Source organism: Protopterus annectens, chromosome 5.part0 (assembly GCF_019279795.1).
Source record: "Protopterus annectens isolate FY-2018-M chromosome 5.part0, PAN1.0, whole genome shotgun sequence".
NCBI lineage: Eukaryota > Metazoa > Chordata > Ceratodontiformes > Protopteridae > Protopterus > Protopterus annectens.
In genome coordinates this window covers 613,970,199-613,976,198 of record NC_056735.1, presented here as the reverse complement: position 1 = coordinate 613,976,198, position 6,000 = coordinate 613,970,199, and positions in this window count along the sequence as shown.

The window sequence follows — 6,000 nt, the reverse complement described above, 5'->3', positions numbered from 1 at the left end:
TTCTTTGTGGGGCATACATGCCACACCCGCTACATGGGATTTGTGCAGGCGTAGCGGTATGTGTTGCATCATGCGTACTACCACTGTATCCGGCAGCTGTGCCAATATCTGCACTTGGGTGGTGGTAGGGGTTAAAGTGGCAATATGACATATGGTCGATCCCGCATGGCCGATGGGTATGCATCATGGCAGCGCTGTCATGTAAAGGCGACATAACGGACTGTATGCACATGGCAGGGTAGGATGGTGTGTGACACACCTGTGACCGGCACCTGCACACATGCATGTGGACAGGTGTTTAAACAAATGGTGTACACACAGACTGCCATGCTGTTACTATGCCACCATATGACGGCCCCCATGATGGGTATGCATGTGAGAGGGGGTTGCAACTGTGTTACGGACACCAGACACTGCCCCTGCACGGCTGCACCGTGCACAGTACACATGTCACATGTATCCCCTGTTGCCATGTGTGTATGCATTGCTACGCTAGACATGTGTGTCAACATACATGGAACATGGACTGTGGTTTGGTATCACAGCTGTCACAGGCAAACTGTACAAGGGTATGTGTCCCTGTGAACACCGCTACACCCTGTAGGGGGTGCATACCACAGACATGTGTCCGCCTTCCCTTCGTGTGTGTATTACCGCGTACATCTGTGTCATGCATGTGGTACATCACAGGCTTCGTATGTGTCCTGCGTGCAGTCCATGCACACAGCCAGGAAACCACATATGTGACATATCCGGACATTGTTTCACTGTGGTACAGCTGCAGTCATGTGTCATACCTGTGTCAGGCCCGTGGCATGTGTGGAGCACGCCTGTCCGTGTATACCAGTACGGGTGGACTACATCACACCTGTGGAATCATTGATAGTAAATGTGTACTCTGCACGACGGACGTACACCGCCACATATGTCACATGCAGTTTCTGGACCGTGAGGCATACTGCTGCACCGATGACATGGTGCTGGCATAGCAGCTACAGTGTTCACTTCGGTGTGTACATGTTCAGCCTGCACCCATGGCGCCTGTGCTGTCATCTGTGTGTGTACGTGTGACTGCATGTGTGTCCACCCTGCGCAGGTACGGGTTTACCTGGCCATGACTTGCGGTGTGCACTCCGTCTGCATGCCGGATGGCGCGTAGCACATACTACGTGTGTGAGCATGGCCGGGTTGCTGTTGTGTGGGTGGACACACACGACGGTCCACATTCTGCCTCCCATGCCGTCGCCCCAAGTGTATGCATGTCTGCACTGTGCTGATTCTAAGTGTCTGAGCATGCCCAGTAAGCAGCTGTGTAGATGGACACACAGTACAGTGCACACCGTGCCTGCATTGATACCCGGTGCATGCCTGTTTCTTCGCAACTGCCACATCTGTGGCATGGCCGGGTTGCTGTTGTGTGGCTGGACACACATGATGGTCCACAGTCTGCCTCCCATGCCATCGCCCCATGTGTATGCATGTCTGCACTGTGCCGATTCTAAGTGTCTGAGCATGCCCAGTAAGCAGCTGTGTAGATGGACACACAGTACAGTGCACACCACGGCCGTCTGCATTGATACCCCGGGTGCATGCCTGTTTCCCCTTCCCAACTGCCACGTCTGTGGCATGGCCGGGTTGCTGTTGTGTGGGTGGACACACGACGGTCCACATTCTGCCTCCCATGCCGTCACCCCAAGTGTATGCATGTCTGCACTGTGCCGATTCTAAGTGTCTGAGCATGCCCAGTAAGCAGCTGTGTAGATGGACACACAGTACAGTGCACACCGTGCCCGTCTGCATTGATACCCCGGGTGCATGCCTGTTTCCCCTTCGCAACTGCCACGTCTGTGGCATGGCCGGGTTGCTGTTGTGTGGCTGGACACACACGATGGTCCACATTCTGCCTCCCATGCCGTCGCCCCAAGTGTATGCATGTCTGCACTGTGCCGATTCTAAGTGTCTGAGCATGCCCAGTAAGCAGCTGTGTAGATGGACACACATTACAGTGGACACCACGGCCGACTGCGTTGATACCCCGTGAGCATGTCTGTCTCCCCTTCGCAACCGCTAGGTGTGAGAGGCATGGCCAGTACACCTGTCAGGGGTACACACGACAGTCGGCACTGATGTCTGCTACTAGGCATGTAGCCATGGCCAATGACATCCTGCATAGCCATGGTGACCATCCAGGTGACTCATATGTGGCTGTCATGCCACATTGGCTGCCTACATCCTGCACGCCGGATGCCCTCTCATAGGGTATACTGTCATGTGGTGCATCCCGTATTCATGTCGTGATGTACTGCTCCGTAGTTAGTTGGTATTCCCTACTGCAGCACTACCGTGTTACTGTACGGCCACCTAGGGATGGTAACAGGCTGTGTGACTGCGCACTCTGTCTTCATTCCCTATCGGCCGCATTGCCTCTGCAGATGATACCACCCACCTAGGGGTATGCCTCCTGACAGTGCTGTGCTCAGTAATCCCGGTAGCATGTTCTGTAAATGCATCATGCTGTAGTGAGTTCATGTAGGTAGGCGTAGGTTCGACTCCCGGCCCTTCCGTGTGTGTGTGTGTGTGTGTGTGTTTCCAGCTGCCTCTGCAGATGAACATGCTTTTAGATGCTTCGCAACACATACCTTGGCTATTGCCAGCTATTCCCGTATGGGTGATGTCACCCACCTAGAAGTATGCCTCTGACAGCGCTGTGCTCAGTAATCTTGGTAGCGCATTCTGTAAATGCTTCATGCTGTAGTGAGTTCATGTAGGTAGGCGTAGGTTCGACTCTCGGCCCTTCCCTGTGTGTGTGTGTGTGTGTGTGTGTTTCCAGCTGCCTCTGCAGATGAACATGCTTTTAGACGCTTCGCAACACATACCTTAGCTATTGCCAGCTATTCCCTTACGGGTGATGTCACCCGCCTAGAAGTATGCCTCTGACAGCGCTGTGCTCAGTAATCTAGGTAGCTGCTCTGTAAATGCTTCATGCTGTAGTGAGTTCATGTAGGTAGGCGTAGGTTTGACTCTCGGCCCTTCCCTGTGTGTGTGTGTGTGTGTGTGTGTGTGTGTTTCCAGCTGCCACTGCAGATGAACATGCTTTTAGATCGCCGCAACACATACCTTAGCTATTGCCAGCTATTCCCTTACGGGTGATGTCACCCGCCTAGAAGTATGCCTCTGACAGCTGTGCTCAGTAATCTCGGTAGCTGCTCTGTAAATGTTTCATGCTGTAGTGAATTCATGTAGGTAGGCGTAAGTTCGACTTGGCCCTTCCTTGTGTGTGTGTGTTTCCAGCTGCCTCTGCAGATGAACATGCTTTTAGATGCTTCGCAACACATACCTTGGCTATTGCCAGCTATTCTCTTACGGGTGATGTCACCCGCCTAGAAGTATGCCTCTGACAGTGCTGTGCTCAGTAATCTCGATAGCGCATTCTGTAAATGCTTCATGCTGTAGTGAGTTCATGTAGGTAGGCGTAGGTTTGACTCTCGGCCCTTCCCTGTGTGTGTGTGTGTGTGTGTGTGTGTGTGTGTGTGTTTCCAACTGCCTCTGCAGATGAACATGCTTTTAGACGCTTCGCAACACATACCTTGGCTATTGCCAGCTATTCCCTTACGGGTGATGTCACCCGCCTAGAAGTATGCCTCTGACAGTGCTGTGCTCAGTAATCTCAGTAGCGCATTCTGTAAATGCTTTATGCTGTAGTGAGTTCATGTAGGTAGGCGTAGGTTCGACTCTCGGCCCTTCCCTGTGTGTGTGTGTTTCCAGCTGCCTCTGCAGATGAACATGCTTTTAGATGCTTCGCAACACATACCTTGGCTATTGCCAGCTATTCCCTTACGGGTGATGTCACCCACCTAGAAGTATGCCTCTGACAGCGCTGTGCTCAGTAATCTCGGTAGCGCGTTCTGTAAATGCTTCATGCTGTAGTGAGTTCATGTAGGTAGGCGTAGGTTCGACTCTCGGCCCTTCCGTGTGTGTGTGTTTCCAGCTGCCTCTGCAGATGAACATGCTTTCAGATGCTTCGCAACACATACCTTGGCTATTGCCAGCTATTCTCTTACGGGTGATGTCACCCACCTAGAAGTATGCCTCTGACAGCGCTGTGCTCAGTAATCTTGGTAGCGCGTTCTGTAAATGCTTCATGCTGTAGTGAGTTCATGTAGGTAAGTGTAGGTTCGACACTCGGCCCTTCCTTGTGTGTGTGTGTTTCCAGCTGCCTCTGCAGATGAACATGCTTTTAGACGCTTCGCAACACATACCTTGGCTATTGCCAGCTATTCTCTTACGGGTGATGTCACCCGCCTAGAAGTATGCCTCTGACAGCACTGTGTTCAGTAATCTCGGTAGCGCGTTCTGTAAATGCTTCATGCTGTAGTGAGTTCATGTAGGTAGGCATAGGTTCGACTCTCGGCCCTTCCCTGTGTGTGTGTGTGTGTGTGTGTGTTTCCAGCTGCCTCTGCAGATGAACATGCTTTTAGACGCTTCGCAACACATACCTTGGTTATTGCCAGCTATTCTCTTACGGGTGATGTCACCCGCCTAGAAGTATGCCTCTGACAGCGCTGTGCTCAGTAATTTCGGTAGCGCATTCTGTAAATGCTTCATGCTGTAGTGAGTTCATGTAGGTAAGCGTAGGTTCGACTCTCGGCCCTTCCGTGTGTGTGTGTGTTTCCAGCTGCCTCTGCAGATGGAACATGATTTTAGATGCTTCGCAACACATACCTTGGCTATTGCCAGCTATTCCCTTACGGATGATGTCACCCGCCTAGAAGTATGCCTCTGACAGCGCTGTGCTCAGTAATCTCGGTAGCGCGTTCTGTAAATGCTTCATGCTGTAGTGAGTTCATGTAGGTAGGCATAGGTTCAACTCTCGGCCCTTCCCTGTGTGTGTGTTTGTGTTTTTCCAGCTGCCTCTGCAGATGAGCATGCTTTTAGACACTTCGCAACACATACCTTGGCTATTGCCAGCTATTCCCTTACGGGTTATGTCACCCGCCTAGAAGTATGCCTCTGACAGCGCTGTGCTCAGTAATCTCGGTAGCGCGTTCTGTAAATGCTTCATGCTGTAGTGAGTTCATGTAGGTAGGCGTAGGTTCAACTCTCGGCCCTTTCCTGTGTGTGTGTGTGTGTGTGTGTGTGTGTGTGTGTGTGTGTTTCCAGCTGCCTCTGCAGATGAACATGCTTTTAGACGCTTCGCAACACATACCTTGGCTATCAGCGGCCATTCCTTTACAGATGTTGTCACCCACCTGTACATGTGCCTCTGATGGTGGTGTGTCCGGTGGTCCACGTAGCGCATTCCATATCTGTGTCATACTTTTGTGCGGTTGGGTATGTGGGGGTGTGGTCAATCACCATGCCTGCCACATGTGTGTGTGTCCATGCTCCCAGCTGCATGGGTTCATAGGGTATGGCTGTGAGGTTTCCGCAGTACACTCATATCCTGCTGCCATCCCTGTGTTTGTGGATGGTGAGACGCAGCTCGTGTACTGCTTGTGTGCCTGCTGTGGTTGGCGACCTCCGTAGCGTGTTCTCCATGTGCACCCTGCTATGGTGTGGTGGGGTGGTGCTGTGTACGTTACACTCACGGGCTTGCCACATGTGTCCATCTGTATCTCTGTCATTGTATATCTACGTACCTATGTTGTGCCCGTAGTGCTGCTCTTGCATGGACAGCTGTCTTTCCCATGTATCGCATATTTGCACGGCTGACACATAGAACTGTGGTACGATGCATATCCACTCATTGTCCATGCACCGTCCGTATTCCAAAACACCCTAAAGACATTTGCTGGATACCGTGGCAGACAGCTATCCTTGCTGTACTGACACTGCACCCATGCACGCCATAAACCTTGTGTGTAATTGCCTATTTATGGTGTGTGTATGTCTACCTGTGCTGTATGCATGGCCGTGTGTGTGTCCCGCTATAGCCATCTTTGCAGGTGTCGCCACTATGGGTAATCCTTGTGGACCGCTGTTTCATGTGCACGTCTGCAC